Source organism: Columba livia, chromosome 2, assembly GCF_036013475.1.
Source record: "Columba livia isolate bColLiv1 breed racing homer chromosome 2, bColLiv1.pat.W.v2, whole genome shotgun sequence".
Lineage (NCBI taxonomy): Eukaryota > Metazoa > Chordata > Aves > Columbiformes > Columbidae > Columba > Columba livia.
Window position 1 is genome coordinate 115512539 of NC_088603.1, and position 18171 is coordinate 115530709.

The 18171-nt window shown below is 36.2% G+C and overlaps 1 long non-coding RNA gene across 4 annotated transcripts in view; it reads left to right on the top strand.

The window, feature by feature from the left end:
- The window catches only part of LOC110365707 (uncharacterized), a 172787-nt gene that overhangs the window by 67574 nt on the left and 87042 nt on the right, over window positions 1-18171 (top strand). For all 4 annotated transcript variants that reach the window (XR_002425420.2, XR_010470536.1, XR_010470538.1 and 1 more), the window contains exon 2: window positions 17296-17396. This is a non-coding gene — a long non-coding RNA (uncharacterized LOC110365707). The remainder of the gene's footprint in view (window positions 1-17295; window positions 17397-18171) is intronic.

Genomic DNA, 18171 nt, shown 5'->3' on the forward strand with positions numbered 1-18171 from the left:
AAAAAAAAAGTGAGACCAAAACTCCCACTGTATACTTCAGTTCACTTAATACTGCAACAACTGAGTATTTCATGGAAGCACATATGTCTCAATAGGCAAATTATCCTCTTCTAGTGACTTCACAGAGCATGTCAGGAAAAACTTTTCTGTCTGGGTCACATGAAAGCTCTGCACATTAAACTGTCAATTCAAGCAAAACCATACCTGACCTCACCTACTCTAGTTTTCTTGAAGTGTCACCTTCATGCCTGTCTGTTTTGAAGCTTCAGATTTTATGCTGGGAAATAAAAATGGCTCAGAGCTTGACAATAAAAGAACAAATGAATGAACAAAAGAAAGAGAGAGCAGGATTCTCTCCCTGCTGCTACCTCAGTAGATTTGGGAGGTGGTTTCTAAAATTTTGAAAGTTTCAGGCTGGTAAGAACACACTTCCTTACATTCTCTTTAAAGAAAAAAAAGAATATGCAGCTTTATGAGGCCTGAAAAATTTGAATGGAAATAAATGGTGATATTACCGCTTAACTACCAGAAAATGAGTGCCCTTTAATTGCAACAAACCAATCTGCTTCAACTATTGAGCACATTGTACCTGCATGAGCATATCGAAAACAGCCTTGTTCTATTCGAAGTCATAGACGGTTACCTGATATGGGCAGTACAAAAGCAGGAACATTTTCCAAAGGGTAGAATATCTAATGTTCTTCCTTTTAGATTCACCTAATTCATCTCTGAATAAATCCCATCCTAGCACATACATATGTATCAGTAAGAGATCAAGTGTGTTTTTGTCTAGATCCAGTCAAATCCATTGCTTCTTTTAGAGATGGATGTAATATTAGCAAAAGTCTGTGTATGAATATTGGCATTTGAATATTAGTAAATGGTAGACATGCTTACAAATAATGTAGGTGACTAGTGCAGACCTTATCACTTAAAAATTGAATCTATAATGCATTTTACCACCCCAGATAGAATTAAGACAACATTCAAACCAAATTCATAGCTCCTCTCTGTGCTCTGTTCTCTCTACATGATTCTGAAAGGCTTGTATCTGATGAATTAAAATTAGAAGCTACAAAATAACATATTTCTAGGTTAGACATAAATGAATTAATGAATAAATCAATTAATGAACCAACATTAAGACATAAATTAAAAAAAAAAAAGAAGCCAAGAATGGTTGGAGTAAGAAAAAGGATCTGTAAAATTATTATCTTACATTGGTATAAAATGAAGTGTCTCTATTCTTTGAGACAGATTTGCAATAATATTTACCAGGCACAGATCTTTCATTACCTATTTTATTCCCCTTCCAGATTAATATTACTGTTGACCAGACATACATCACATTATCTGAACTGGAGAGGGTCAGTGTATTTTTTCATGTATTTTTCAAAGCTGCTGAAAATTCTCATCCCAACAGTAATTGAGAGTAGTTAGGTATTTTGCAAGCAATCATATCTAATAGGATTTTTTGTTGCATTACTTTATTTTTTCCCCAGTTATGCAATTTGTACGAAAATATTCAGTTCCTCAGTGAGTCAGCCATCTTGCCAAATTATGTAAGCCAGGTCTCGTGCAGACAGTATTTGGTTCTCTAGATGAGAAGTCCTTTACAAATACATATTTTTGAATCTACATAATTCTGATGTCCTTATCATCAAAGCTGGTAGGAAGGCCTCAGGATCATAAGATCCAGGTTTAGAAATTGTTTCAAGCCTGCCCTCTTGCATGATGGTTTCTGAAAGCTGTAACCCTTGGATTTTCATGCCATTTGAACTGGGAGGGTGACAGTGACTGAATGTGGGCTGATGTCAGCCCCCATTAAATGCTTACCTGGGAAGACAAGTGTCCCTGTGAAAATGAGATGACAGCTGAGCTTTCCTGCAGTACTAGAATTATTAATCCATTCAGAGTCACTGAGTGTGGGATGTGTAGGTACTGAAAGAACTCACTGTAGCATGGTACACAGTACACGGAGCTGCAAATAGGGTCATTCTTCTGTTCAGAGCCCCAATGCCCAGAGTAATTAACTTCACATGCCATGGCTGAATGCTGAGACTGAGTTCAAGTGAAGTAGTGAGGAGCCCAGCCCTGAAGGGCATGGTTGCTTGAGTTCTTTATTACAAACACAATGAAAAAAGTAATAGTTTTTGCTACACAATGTTGCAGTGCTTCTGCTCAGGAAATGAATTTTTATGTGTTTTGTATCTCATGAATTCTGCATATCTTATTCCCTAGAGTTTAGCGTAAAAAGCACTTTTTATATTCCTAAGTAACATGACTAATTGCACAAACATAACAAACTGGCCTCGTACATTATGAGGTTGAAATGTCAGGAGCCATCAGGAGGTCCCCAGGAAAGATTGCCTATGTCATTTTAAATAGTCTTTATGCAGAATTATCTTAATGCAAACACAGAATGTTTTAGCCAATTCGTATTTTAAGATTAATAAGAGCAAAATCTATTTGGGTTTAACTTCATTTTTTAACTATCCCAGGCAAAAGATCTTCAGCACTGCAGGTATAAGATTTTAATGTAATAATTTGTGCCTATCCGTGTAAATAAAGTACAAAGAAAATAATTAAACAAACCAGCAATCCACCCCGTACTACCAAACCATCTGGAATGCCTTTATTTAACTAAATTACAGCAGTCTAGTCTGGATAATACAAAGCTTTCCTTCCCCTTTCTTTCTAATTGTGGTACAGATTTCAATCATCATATTTATATTTTTTTTTTTTTTAGTGGGGTTGGGAATAAACTTAAGTACCAGTCACAGGGAAGGCAGTCCTTACCAGGGGGCATTTTCTGAAGGTGTACTTTATTTCTTGTCTTCTGCTACTCATTCTTCTGTCAACCTAAAGCAGGTCATCTCCGTGTTCCCTTTCAATTTGTGCACAGATAATAGTATCTGTGGGTGGATTTTGAGTTTGAGCTGGCTGCTGCCTGCATTCAGGCTTTAGGAACAGACAATTTAGAAATCCAGAGACTTGACATCCTGGATTTTGTAAAATTTTTCCTAGCCGCCACCACCTCCTCTGTAATCTAGGGGCTTCACTTATATACTGGAGGGAAGTATGCTGGGAAGTGGGTGAAAATAAGAGGGAAGTTAAGCAGGCTTCTTTAACAAGCTGTTTGTTGTAAGCAATTTTGTTGTGCTGCATATCTCCCACAGGTTTCAGTGAATTGATGCAGACAATCAGCATGTAAGTAGGCATACCTGTTATTTTGTCTCCCAGGGAAGTTTTGTATCAAAGGAAGTAGAAGTGGCTCACAGCAGAAGTCATCTACAGTGAGTGGTGAATGCGTGAGGGTTTGTCTTGCAGATTATCTTTATTACAGGCTTGAAACCTCTGGTTAGATGTCCTGATGAGTGTGATAATTGGGTAACATCTTCCAGTTTGAAAGGAAGCTGCCTGATGAATATATTTACTATTGGGGAACCATAGTCTTTGAAGTCCTGTATTTGCAAAATATACTGGATGAAAAATGAGTAAATATTTTTAAAAAATCACACAAAGACCTTCAAGAGACCATCATGTCTAGCCTTTCCTCAAAGATAGAAAGAACTGTATCTCTACTTTGTTTTCTGAAAATCCTTAATTCCTGTGGAGAACTACTTCACATACTGTGAGTTATGATTAAAAAGCTGTGGTGAATTACTGAATAGTCTGTGTGTGTTGGGGAATTTAATTTGTAACCTACTGAAAAGAAACCTGCATCTATAAAACAGGTTGAAGGACAAAACTCATTGTCCTTACTCGACCAGTAGCCTTTTAAATTTGAAACTCCAAAAATTAGAAATTTCAGGACAAATACTTTTGAGGTTTCCAGGGAGGGAGGTTCAGTCACTATTCCCTGTAGCAGCAGTAAAGTGACCTGTGGAGTTCTGGGTCTATTCCCAGGGCTCAGTAAGCTGTTTAAAATGGATAATAGCTACGAGTCTAAACAAAATTCACTCTGTCCTGGGATTGATCCCCACATGGAAGAAGCTGTGAATATCTTAAAAAAAAAATAATCTGTAGGCTCTTCCTCAAAACTTCTTATAAAATCCTGGAGTCATGAACTGTGATTCAAACCACTGGCTGAAACCCCTCCATCTTTTGTTGTAACCTGTACAAGTGGATTTACAGAGCTGCAATCTGGACACAGCTGCTAACCTGTTCCTTTCATCTCCCTGTCATTAGAAAAAATGCTGCTTTGCTCTGCAAATAGGATCAAGCCTTGACAAAGGGTTTCTGTAAGCAGGGGAAACAATAAGTAGCATTAGTCTGCTGGGCAAAACATATCAAATAACAGAGCCTCATGTGCATATCGCGTAAATAACCAGGCAAATTATTAAGACTAGGGTCAGAATACCACTACAAATACTGTTCTGCAAACTAAAATGATGTAGTGCAGGTCAAGGAAAATGGGAAAAGATCAGGAAAAAACCTGTAGCTTGATGAGTATGAAGGGGCCAAGAGAGAAGAGAGGTAAAAAAATAAGTTACTACTGTAGGACAGAGCTACATGGAGCCTTACAGGTGAATACATAAAATTTGAACTTGATTTTGTAGATCAAGAAGAAGGAGTTTAAAAGGGTCTATATTTTCACCATTATTTTAAAAAAATTGTGCCTTTTGAATGCATCAAAAGGGAACAATTAAAATAGCAGAAGAGAAATCTTTATCAGTACATTCCTTCAAACACTACTGACCTTCTCTTCCACTTACCTATTCACTGCTTGATAGGTACTTTGTATAATTTACAAGACACAAATTAGTAGTCCCTAGAACATCAGAGAAATATGTACTCCCAAAATCAGTTGCCAAACCCAGGCTGTTTCTCCTGAACGAATGAGCTCGCTAAAGATATGAAGAGTGATGTGAAATTCTCCGACAGGCAAGTATGTGAAGCTAAGCCAAACTGCTGCTTCCCTGCCAGTCTGGATTTTGTCTTTGGGATAAGTGGCAGTTTCAGTGAGCAGTAATACGGATAGCACAGTACTACCTAAAATGTTAGATACTTATTAGATTAGTTACAATGGGAGATGGTTTCTATCAAATCATGACTATGTTCATTAAATGACCTCTAAAATTATGGAGAGCTGAGAGAAAAGATTTTCAGCATACAAAGAGACATCTCCCTATATATTAATTCAAAGAAAGGAGCGAAGATATTGCATGTGGTATCAGATTTGTAAATCTCAAAGGGTAATGTACGATTTCATTATCTTAGATACATCCTCACTGGATGATAAAAGTTACCAACAGTACAATTTTCAACAGCTGAACTATGCCTAATGGCACAGATACAATACAGTATGTCTTTTATAATTCACAATGTAGTGCTGAGAAAGCAGTTGGGAGATTCTCACTTACTCAAGTCAATGAAATGACTTGTGCCAGGGCTCTTTGCCTTTTCATGGGAAACGATCTCTTGAATTCAGCTGATTGGCACATTTGAATTTCAGTGATAATGGTCTGATTTTTTTTTTTTTTTAAAAAAAAAAGAGAAATAATCTTATGAGCATCAACGTACTTGTATACTTCTTTTTTTGGGTTATCCTATACCAGAAGAGAGGCACTATTTTATTTTAAAATTGAAAAACTGAAGAGGCGAATATATTATTTGCTTTATGTAGTTTGTATCAAGGCATAACAAAATCTCACTGGATTAAATTCTGTGTATTTCCCAATCCAAAGTTTATTTGAGGTTTTTACCAACACTAATTGCATTTCTGGGTTTCTGTATTTTTTTCCCCAGATTCATATATTTTTTTAAAAGTTCATTTTATACTTGCTTAAGGCATTTCTACCTACTGGGAATCATAGCATGTGTGATAGAGGTGCCAAGATTTATAAATAAAAAAATCAAGAGAATTAATGAATTTAACAACTGAAACAACTACATTTGGATAGCATGATAATAGCTCTTAAGAGACAACACAGTTGTACATTTATGCGAATCAGCCAATTTGCTATTGTTTTCCTTAATGGTGAAAGGTGTTTTTAGTGCATAAAATTCTGCTCCATGAATGATGGATTGAACATTAGGATATTATCTTATGCCAGCTTTTCCTCTGAAATTTGTGTTGTGTGCCTATACATAAGTACATCCATATAATATAAAACAAGTAATAGTACATGTTGTTAAGTTAATGCATGACACCATTTTAAAGGGAGCTTTGAGAAGCATTTGTAATTTTTTTTTTTAGATAATTTCTGGTACTTTCTCTGGTGGAATTCCCATTACTTTGTTTATGTCATGAAGAGGACTCTGAAATTCAGTGACTATCCTGTTCTGGGACATATGGTTGCACAGCACAGAAACAGGTGGCAGAACTCGGGCAGAGTGGCCCACAGCTGTCTCACACCGGTGTGGTGATCTGATAAGGCTGGTGTAAATAGAGTGAGCACTATGAAACTAGGTGACTGCAGAGATGAGTCACAGATGGTTTGAAAAAGCACCAGTTCAGTGCTGAGCTCAAATGAAGTGAGAATATTGTCAGCTTTTTGAAGCTTTACTGATTTGTCTTTATAAGACTTGGCTTTCGACACCTCGTCCCATACTCAACTGTAACTGCAGTTTCAGACTGAAGAAGTGCAATAATAAGAAAAGACACAGCCAGGACCTGTGGGTTCTCTCAGCTGTTTTACTGGCTTTAGGCTGATGATGTGGTTGCTCCAAAAGAGCAGGGAGAGCATAAGGTGAATGTCTCTCGCAATTTGCTGTCTGTGCTGGAGGCAATTACTTGTCATAGGTGTTGCTGTTCTGGCATGGATCCTCTGAAGTCATCTGATCCCTAGTAAAAGGCTTGTCTTTCATGGATATCTTATGTGATGCTTCTGTCTGCTCCTTGCTCCTGCTTGCATGAAGACATAACTATAATAATGAGGGGTTACCACTTCAAATGACCATATCAGAAAGGTTAGTAATCAGGCAGGGAGGAACAGGAGAAGCAGCAGATTTACTAAGCAAAGTCTAAGACAAACTAGAGATAGTTTAACTAATATCCCATTGAGAAATACCATTACACTTCTAAAGAGAAATGTGTGTGATTTTTACAAGAAAATAACACTCTAATAAATATGCCTAAGGCAAGATTATTAGCAGTAAATTACTGATAAAGGTTTTACAATATGACTGCTATCTTCAGTGTCATGAATATTTTTCCTGGATTTCCTACTTAGCTATAAGCAGAGCAAACATGCTCATTATTTTAGTATGCCTTGCTTTCAGCCATGCCTACTATGTGCCTTTCTGTGTGAAGAAAAGAAAACCAAAAAACCCTATCCCTTTCTCAATTTTCTGGAGTCCCTGCAGTAGTGTTCCAGATGCTCAGGAAGTAAAGACTTGCTCCTGAATCCAGATGTTTCTCATTTATCTCACCAAGAACTGGGACTTGTGAGAAGCCGAGTACTTTCAGCTTTCAGGAAAAGTAGTTATTATCTCAGACCAGTCGATAGGTTGACAACATCATAAGTGCTTTACTTTTAGAAGACATTTTACTAGCCCTACAGCATTATATAATTTTGCACTTACTTTACTACTCTTTATTAGTTTAATAGACCATTGCATACAGTGCACCTGTTGTGACAGTTGCAAGCCTATGTTTTGCTCAGGTACCTGTGATAAAATTTTAATGCAAGCTGAAAAAATAGTGGTTACAGTCTGGCCTTTGACTGGCATGCGATAATTGTTGCAATTTAGTGTACAATGCAGTTTTACTGAAATAAGAATGCTGGATGGAAAAGAAAAGCGAGCATTTCAGGGTTGTTTTTTTTCCTCACTGTATAGATTGCAAGCTTTTAGGAGAAGGCAGACATAATTGTATAAGTGCTGCTTCCATTAAAGAAGAGCTGATAAGGCTAATACTTTTGAAACTGTGTAACAGGGGTTTGTAATGTCTAAAAATAGTGTCTCCTTTTAGAGGCTTGATTCTTAACTCTTAGAATACTTGAGTGTTAGTGAGAAATCTATTCTGGACAAACAATTTCATTAACTATGGAGAAGAGACGGACAACTGAGCTTTGTTTTAGACCAGATGACATTTTGCAAGATACTGTATGGGATATTCTGGGAATCTGCCAGAGAAGGAACAAGAAGGTCTAAACACTACAGATGTAAGGCGGTAGTCAGCATTTATATGGCTATTCGGTAAACAAATACTTTATCTTCATGCAGTTACAGCTGTAATGATATAAAGGAAATTATATCATAGTGATGTTGGAAGGATTGGTTAAACATTGAGGTATCTGGGGACAAACTGCTTCCTTCCAGTTTGGAAGCATCTGGTATTTCTTCTATCTGACCAACATAAATTTATTGTAGATTTCAATATATTTTTTTTCCTGAACCTAGCCAAAAATCTTACTGCATTAAAGTAGACAAGACTCCTCTTAAAACCCAGTTTCAATTGCTCTGCCTTTTAGGCAGAAAGTTTGGATTTTGATGCAAACGTTTTTGTAACTCATTCACCCGTTCAGATATTCATTTGTCTGTCTCAAGAATGTGTTTGTTCCAAATATAAATGTACTTATATAATTTCTAGAAATAATGTGCAGATAACACTTGAGATCAAGGCTAGTGCCTTACATTGATGCTGTATGTCAGCACAACTCTGGTCAAATCCTTTTGTCTAGGGGTGCAAGAGACCTGTTCAGTTCCCATTATATAAGTTCCACAATTGCTTTCATTACCAAACATTTAAATAGTACCTAAAGGTGTGTTAATTTGAGTGACTAGTTTGTGTTATAAGTAATTTTTTTTTTTTCTTTTACTCCCAAATAATAGATTGTGAGCAATTGCAATTTTGTTTTGGCAAGTTTTTCATTAGAGAATGTTGTTTTCTCATACACATTCACATGTGCGTCCTTCAATAGTACAAGTGTTGTTAATTGTTCATTTTTTTCATGTAAGAACATGTAAGAACACGAAAAAAGGTTGAAGAATATACCTTGCACAAGGAGAGGCATATCTAGATGAAATGATCATGAATGATAAGCAATTTGATTATGAATGATAATCAAAATGACAGGCAAGTGAAGATGTAAGCTAGCCACAAGTTGTGGGATAGTAACAGGCTTTGCAATTACGGACACAGGCTTTAATGGCATGTATTAGGCTCATCTACTGCATCTACGTTTCCTCAAGTTTTATTTGTTTCTTGATTGGGATAGAGAGTAAATATTCACATGCTGTTTATTGAGGAGCTGCCATTCTTACTATTATGTGTTAACCAGCTATACACAACAGTTCTGGTTTGAAAATATGCTGTTTACAAGAAATATGCAAGCTATTTTCTGTAGCTAAATATGGACTGATATAATCCTTTGAAAAAAGGCATGTGGCACCAATGTGGCAGGGTTGGCACATGATAGGGCGCTATCAAAAAGACATTTTTTCCCTTTCTGGCAAGCTGCTTACGCAAACCTGCTACATTTCATGTTAGGGTTAGGGATCTGAGCAGCCCCTGAGCAGGCATCTTGCCACTATTACAAATCAACTGGAAGGAAGGAAATTGTGGATGTCTATCAACTATTTCTGTAAATATTGTAGCTATTTTTCAGGGTCATTAAACTGACTGTCCATTGTGATTATGTCTAAGAGTCAAAGGTATTTAAGCATAAGTGACAAGAAGTATTTATGGCAGTGTGATTCATAGTCTGTCTTCATATAGTTTTGGAAGGTTTATGTAATTAATTATATTGTACACTTTGTCCAGCTAGTTGGCTAATGTTAGTTTGTAAACCTCATAAGGTAAGAAAAATGAGCTGGGCATGCTAGTAATGTCAGTTGTCAAAGAACATTACAATAGTATTACTGTGGAAGCCAGAAGGCTCATAAAAAAGAAATGTATTCATGTCTGTTTATTTGAGGCACTTAAAAAAAAAAAATCAAGACCTCAGCTGTTTGAAAAGGAATGCCATTTTTCTTTATGAATGATGTGGTCCAAAGGAATTAATTAACTTGGCTAGCCCACTTGAAACTCTAAAATGCTATGGGGACTCCAGAAACCCCAAAGGTCTGCTAGCACAGGTGATCTTGAGGCAAACTGTATGAATGGTTTTAGCCTTCAGACAATGTCATGATGCTTTGACAAGATTCTGAGAAAAGATCTGGCTCATAGCATGCTGCACGTCCAAGTGAATATTTCAGCACCTGGTAGGTGAGTTTACCATATTAAGCATTGCCTAGCAATTCTTTCCACAGTATACATTCAGATAAGATTATTTTAGTCTCGTATTTCATTCTTTTCTCCCTTTAGCTGTAGAATGGCCAAAGAAATGTTATTTGATTTAAAACCATTTCACAACAAATTGCAGACCATTAGAGCAATCCCTGAAGAATTTCTTGGAACACACAGTATCTGGGGGGAACATGGAGCCAGGAATAGGTTCCACAGTGGGGACCAGCTCCAAAGTACGGAGGAGCCTGTGATGAGGCTGTCAACTTTCAGGAAAACCTAGTCAGCAGGGAGTAGAACCCCATCTTTTGTCTACAGCACAAGCTTCTAGAATAATGAAACTTTTCCTTGTCTCGAGACCTGCATTTCACAGAATGACAAACTATGTTTCAGTTCCTGACCTTTGTCTCAAGCTGCTCTGTGGCCCAGGCCTGTCGTGTGGAGAAGCTCTGCAGACATTACAAAATGTCGACAACTTTCTTCCTCAGGCACATAGGAAACAGCTAGTTTCCTGTCAGTGAAAGGCAGCCAGTGAAAGAGAGGAGCAAAAGCATTGATCAGAAGATGGGCAACTAAGGGCTATCACAGTCCTACACTTTCCAAGACATATAACTGCAGTACATAATAAGGCTGGCCTGAGGAAGTGACACAAGGTCTTGAAGACCACAGAGACATTTAGGACATTCCTCAGAATGTACTAAATCATTGGAAACACAAGATATACTGGCCTTGTTTACATGGCCATGGCTTGCTTTCCACAGTAACTATAATCTACTACTGTCTTATATCGTAGAATACCAGGTTGGAAGGAACCACAAGGATCATCTGATCTAACCATTCTTGGCAAAAGCATGGTCTAGACAAGATGTCCCAGAACCCTGTTCAGCTGAATCTTGAAAGTGTCCAATGTCTAACAATATTCTTTAATTCAGCTAGTCAGAGGTGGGTGTTGTGGTTTTGGTGTTATAGGTTCAATCATCACCTGGGACCAGAGGCTGTCAGTAAATGCAGCCACAGGTTGCAATTGTAAGTGGACAGGATCTATTGTACTACTTAAATATAAAGGTTAAGCTGAAAAAAATAGATGAAGTGGTGTAATATTAGAATGTGTAAGAGAAAAAGGAAATTGCTATCATGCTCAAAGTCAGTCCAGAAGAAGCAAGATGTTACTTAGCCTAAGTTCTGTTAGTATAATTGTTAAATGGGGAAATCTTTGTAATGTGATACTTGTTACGGAAATCAGTACTTTTTAGTTAATGTTGAATTTTAGGAAAATCATGTTAGAAATACGTTTTGAATTTTATTCATATATATATTTTCACCCTGAAAATACTAATGGAAATTGTCCTGACCATGAGGCTACTGTAAGAGATGAATAAGTTCCTTACATCTCCTTCTATATTTTGTACAGAGATGTACGTTAAATTAGTTCAGATGGATAAATGTAAAATGAGATTTAACTTGAATATATAATAACACTAGTGGAGATTTGTCATACAACTGATTTCTAATAAGAAGCATATTATAATTAAATCTGTAGATAAAAGGACCCTGAATTTTATAATGGATTTTGAAAATAAAATACATGAGTTTCATCAACAATTAAATAATAAAGATTGTATTCTGAAATTAAATACATATCCTACTTACAGATATAATAGTGTTGGACCAACTATACTTTTTCAAACCAATCCATACTGCAAATTGTACACTATCAAGTTTTTTAAAATCAAGTCTAATAACTTGCAATGGTCAGCAACCTTCTTACAAGGAAAGTTTATTTTTTGATCCTACCCACTCAGGTGATGTTTAGTGCTTAGGAGCCTAAGGATTAATAACACCAAAGCAGTTATGTTAGTTTTAATTGACTGGAAGTGTGGCTGTTCATTGTCCTCTTATTAGTGCTCGTCCTGTGCTGTATTGCTCTAAGACTTCGATCTCAGTGTCACCCTTGTGGCAAAGACTTCTACAGGTGACTTTTGTGTATGTAGAGAATTTCCTTTCAACATTTTAAAAGATGATCTCTCTCTCCAGTTTCACTGGATGCTTCATTGGTGGTTTAGCAGACTGCTTTATGAAAAAGGACCGCTAGGAATGTTTCTCTCTCTACCCTAGCTTGTGTTAGTGTATTTATCATGCTCTTTCTTTCATTTTCTTTCTAACTAATGCTTTTTAGTGAAACTTTTTTGTGGACATTTTTCTGGGTTGCTCATATTCTTGTTTTCTCTTTTTGGAATCTGCCTACTTACAATTCAGCTTACAAAAGGAGACTAAATTCTTTAACTAGAAGAAGAAAAGATTATATACATTTGATGTTAAAATAATTTGTACATTATGTACATGTAACTTTATGAATATATACATTTTACATATATAGAAATGTGGTTTTTTCCCCTTTTATGTATAACTTTACTGTTTTGATTTTCAATAGTTAGCATTTCAGCATTAATTTTGTGTATGTTCCTCTCATGTTTCTTACGACAAGAAGAAAATATCATTGAACTATCTTGGGCAGTTCCTCTTTTCTTCCCTGACACATTGCAACTAACCTGATGTGTATTAAATTTTATGAGCTGAAGAGACAAGTCAATTCAACCCAGATCCACTAAAATGTCTATATGCTAGGTACGTACCACAGGAAAGCTGTTGAAGAGTGTAGATTTGCAGCCAGGTTAGTACTAGTTTTATCTCTTTGATTTGAAAGGAATGTGCCTATGAACTATAATTGGAAGCTTATGACACAAATATGTAAAGGACATAAAACAGACCAGGAAACGGATTCAATTTTGACTAAACATAGAAGTATTAGACTAGTTCTTTCCCTAGAGTGTTCCTTTAAAAAAAGAACCAACCAATCAACAACAAAAAACCAAACAACACTCCCCGCCCCAACCCTGAACAGAGAATCAATAAAGTCATTAGGAAAAAGCCAACTGTATTAAGGTTAAATAGAAGTTCAGCTGGCTTTTTTGAGGAATTGTCAATACTTTCTTACCAGAAAAATAAAAATGCATGTGCTATACTCTGATATATACTGATATATGTGCTGATATATATAGATATATATATATATACTGATATATACAATATACTGATTGTATTGATTATATTAACAGAAGCCCTCCGCTATCCAATCCTGCAACCTAGAGTTTTGTTTTCCAGTGATGGTTCCTGAAGGCACAAAGAGAAATAACCAGCAAAAATCTATCTGAAGATTATCTACCTCACAGTTACATTCTTAAGTCTTCTACTGTAGCAATACTAGCAAAGGTATCTTTTTTAATCATGATCAGTTGGCAGAAAAAACTCCACTGATGTGTGGTAGTATTTGACAGTCTCAGCATCATGTGCAGAATAACAAACTACTAAATACAAATGTGAAATTTAGGAAGGCAGGTATCAATTTTTCTGTTACTGAACAGCTTAGAATAAAATTTAGTTCTGATAATGTTTTAGGAGGAACAGATCAAGCTGAGGATAATTTTCTCTTACAGAAAATGTTTTGCTGTAGGTTGACTTAAAGACTATCTTAACTGACCTGGAACTGTTGTGTACCATTCTTCTGTTGTCTCACCAACCCATTCTGTTCCTCTTTATCTCACTCTTGAATTTCTGTGACTTGGCTTTAGACTACTTTGCAGTCATTTAAATTCTAAGATTTCTGGAGTAGGAAACAAGAATTTCCATTATCATGTCTGTGTCCAGATTTCCTCTTGGTCTTAAATTCGTACTTTATATATTTCCAGGTGGTCAAATGCTAAGCAAGAGTTAGAAAGTTAAATGATTTCTAGAATTCAAATACTTGTCCATAACTGAGGCAAATGACCATGGAAGTACATCTACACTATTGCACATGATGAAATAAGTTTATTTCCCTCGCATCTCAGTTTTTTTGGTTTGCTTTTGTCTGCAAAGCTATTGATGCTTCCTTTTTGTTGATTTAACTAAGTTCAATGTGTTAGAAAATATTCTTTTGCTAATCTCAACTATTATTATAGTGCTATTGTTTGATTATGGTATATGCAACATGCTTAGTGTTTTAGACATGCTGTTTTTCTGCTTTAACTCTGTTATTTTTTATTTTGGGAAATAGTTTGCTCTGACACTGTGTCGTCTTTCCTGTTTTCCACTCACTGTCAAACTTTCTGTGAAAGACATAAGGTGTCTGAAAGAAGGGGTTTGTCTTTCTTTGCCTGGCAAGACCCTAAATAAGATAGCTGCTATGGTGATACAAATACTAATGGATTGCAAATGTTAACTATACTAAAAAAAGTCAAGAAATTTTCCACTGTAAATATATCATCCTTGATGTATTTTCATCAGCTTAGTCTTGCACTGGAACTGGGGTATAACATGGGGAAAAATTTCAGCAAAAATCAGTGCATGTGGCAGGAAAAAGGAACTATTACAGCTTGACCTTCCTGATTGTAACATAACTTGAAAACAAAGGAAAATAAGATCTGCCGTTCTTCCAGATTTTCACTGGTACCCTGAGCTCATTAATACCTTTATGGGGTGAACACTATTATGAGCTAGTTACTGCATTATGTCAGTTAAGCAAAGCAGTAGCTGTAAACAAATTAGGAAAATTCAACACTGCTTATCTGAATTAAAAATAAGAAATTAAATTGAATGTGGGCAATTTTAAATTTGGTCATACTGTAGATAAACAAAGATAAGTAAATATGTACAACATTTGCGAATATATGCAATATTTTAAAACATTTTCTTTTTTAAACCAAATATTTGCTCTATTTAATAGCTGTCTGTTTATTTTTGCATGTGAAATAATTGCTCAACTGTCTGTCTCTATTAAACACCGGGTTTGGAAAATATGATTTTATACAAACAAAGCCTCAGCTTTGCCTATACCACATTGAATTGTTTAGAAAGTAATCATGCCCTCTTCATAATCTAGTGATTTGTATTTTAGTTTTTACTACATAGCCAGACACATCTGTATGGTTTAGAAATATTTAATGTTGTTAAAGCGTATTCCATAAACTTTTAAAATATTTTGGTACAAGCCTTTATTCTCATTTTTATTTGATATTTCCCAAGAATCAGATTTCCTTCCCTTCCCCCCTAACCCAAACTAGAGCCACGGATAATCTGTGGATTATTGAAAAGCTCTCACACAATAGAGATGTCACATTTTGAAGCTATCTGGAGAAATTACTGGTACTATGAAAGGTCACATTCAACTAAAAATAAAAATATATTATGTCTTAGTATTTTCACATCTTTAGACAGTGTGTCCTGAGCTTCCATATCAGGCAGAAGTGGGTAAATCTTTCTTTATCTTTACATGCATCTGCAAGGGAAGTACTGATGCATTTATGTGGGGAAGGTATCTCCCTTCGTAATGACAACCAGGCAGCTGAAGGTATTTCTTAGAGAGGTGCATTCACTTGAGTAATAGAGCAAAATACTGAAATAAGAACAGCATCTCTTGGGACAAATACTGATGAAAAACAAATACATTAGACTGGGCAGATTCATACACTTGCAGTTTCCCGGAGCTGCCAAGACATGTCAAGCTGTTAATCTTGTTCTGAAGATCATCTGTTGACTTCAACACTTCATTTTAGTAGGAAGTGTCATTGCTGAGGGCTGGGTTTTGTATTCCTTTCTCCAGTAAAACTTCCAGCAGGGTTTTTTGCTAAGCAAAGTTAGCAGGATATTATACAATAGTACGTATTCACATGGCTTATCTTATTTTCCCTCCTCACTCTTGATACAAAAGAATTTTAGATATAGTGTGAAAGGATAGAGTTCTGCGAAAGAGAAGGGGACGTGCATTGATGGTACAACCAAAGCTGACTTCTGTTTTGATAGCTTGGTATCATAACTTAATGCTGTATACCTTTTGTTTCCACTCTACATTGTCTCAAAAAGATGGAAAATATATTAGTCTGGTCCTGTGCTATAATGGAGACCATTCTTTTATTTTCAACATTTATTCTGGCTCACTGAGAAACTGAGGAAAGGCAAATTCCTTTCCCAAAAATTGTGTCAATACTGAATTAAATGCTGCAAAGATATTATGCTTTCCAAGCCTCAGTACCCATTGCAAAAAAAAGACACTTTGACAAAGTGCTTTAGTTATTGATTGTCTCTTTGGAGGTTGTCTAGATGATACTGGATATGGAACTGTCTGTTTTGGGTCTGATTACCAATATGAAATTTTCTAAGACTCTCTGTTTAGCACAACATTGATGTTCAACTTAAAAGTGGAAGTTTAATCGCCTGTTAAATCTGAGAAACGTCAATGAATTCTGAAGGTGAAGAAAAAAAGAAAAAAAAAGGAACATTACACCTCTCTTGCCCTACACAAGACAAAAATGACCCAACTGGGAAAACACCCTCAAATGTGACGATGAGGAATATACACTCTGTCAGCCTTTGCGTGATCCAACTCTAATTACAGGTGAAAGCAATAAGCAGTCATCTGCTTTTAACAGCTGGTAGTAAATTTCTTTATCCACCTATGAGGAATAGGAAGACTAGTAATTCAAAGCTGTTCAGTCAAGGTGCTTCACCTTTGTCCTCAAATGAGGGACATGAGGTACCCCTCAAAAAGACCAGATGGTTTCTGTACCCATTTAAACTATCAAGGGAGCACAGCAGTGAAACCGGAAACAGGATGCCTTTGTTTACCACCATCTAGAGTCCAGGTACCTTTGGAGCAAAGCATATTTTTAAAATATGAAGATACAATTAGTAGACAGAATTTATACAGACGTAACAGGAAGGGCATGTCTGTTGTGTGTTTTGTGGCTCTAGGGAGCACAAACATATGGAAAAATAACTGTGTTTATTATGGAACCATTTTCTTCTTTGATGTTGAGTAGTATGTTATAGAAAAACAAAGTATTACTTAGTATGAGAAAATCACTTCATAGGCATAGCTATGTGAATCTCTGTACATTTAATAAAGCTTGCTGTGAGAAAGAATTGCTTTGACTCTCTGAGGGGAAAAAATAAATAATTAAAAGAGGCCGATCATATAGAGCTAATATTACATTATGCAAATATGCAGCCTAGGGAGGTTTCACACACAATGCATTGATTTATGTGCTGTTTAAAGGCACCTTATCTTTCTGTTTTGTTATTTATAGGCTGGACTATGTGTTTGTTTATGCAGCTGCATATCCAGAGAGAACTGAGGAGCTGCTGTGGTCTCAGCCCACACTTTGGAACTGCTTGAAATGGGGATCTGGTAAGAATGAAGAGCTTAGCATGCTTTCACAGATACCATGAACTTCGGCCTAAGCTGAGAGCCCTTGGGCAGCTTCAAGAAGAGGCAATTAACACTTCCCTCTTGGAAGTTTTATTTATTTTTTGGGTGATGGATCAAGTGAAAGAATGTTTGACAAGGACAATTTTACAATAGATTCCTGTTAAAGTATGGTGGTGAGTCATCATATCAGCAAAATGATAAATAGAGGTACTTTCCAATGTAGAATCTCTCTCTTAACAAAGAGGGTTGAATTGAAAAGAGAAGGAAGTCCTCATTTAGGACGATGTCAGAAAAGATTATGAGATTAACTAATACAAATTCCTGAGCTATGAATTTGTTTCAGTGGTTTGTTGAATGAGATTTAAGCATATAAACTGCATCATCGATTTGAGTCGCACACCTCTGCTTATGCTAGGTATAAGCAGGGTAGTCTCACAGAAACCTGTGTGAGTATTTCTGGTGGTAGCCCTGGAGGTTAGCAATGCATTTTTGATCTTGCTTTTGATTTGTTAGATTTTTAAAATGTAGTTTTCATCCTAGTTCATGCTAGTGTCAGTGCATGTGAGAACTAAATTAGCATTCGTTCATCCAATGTTGCTTCCACCAGATGGAACCGGTGACGTTCAGCCTGTCCTGGAGATATAGCTGTCATAGCAACAGTAAAGAGCTGTCAGTTGGTAATGGCTTTTGGATATTTCTTACTTGGATCAGATTTGATCTATGAATTGAAGTTTTATATTTTGTGTCATTAATT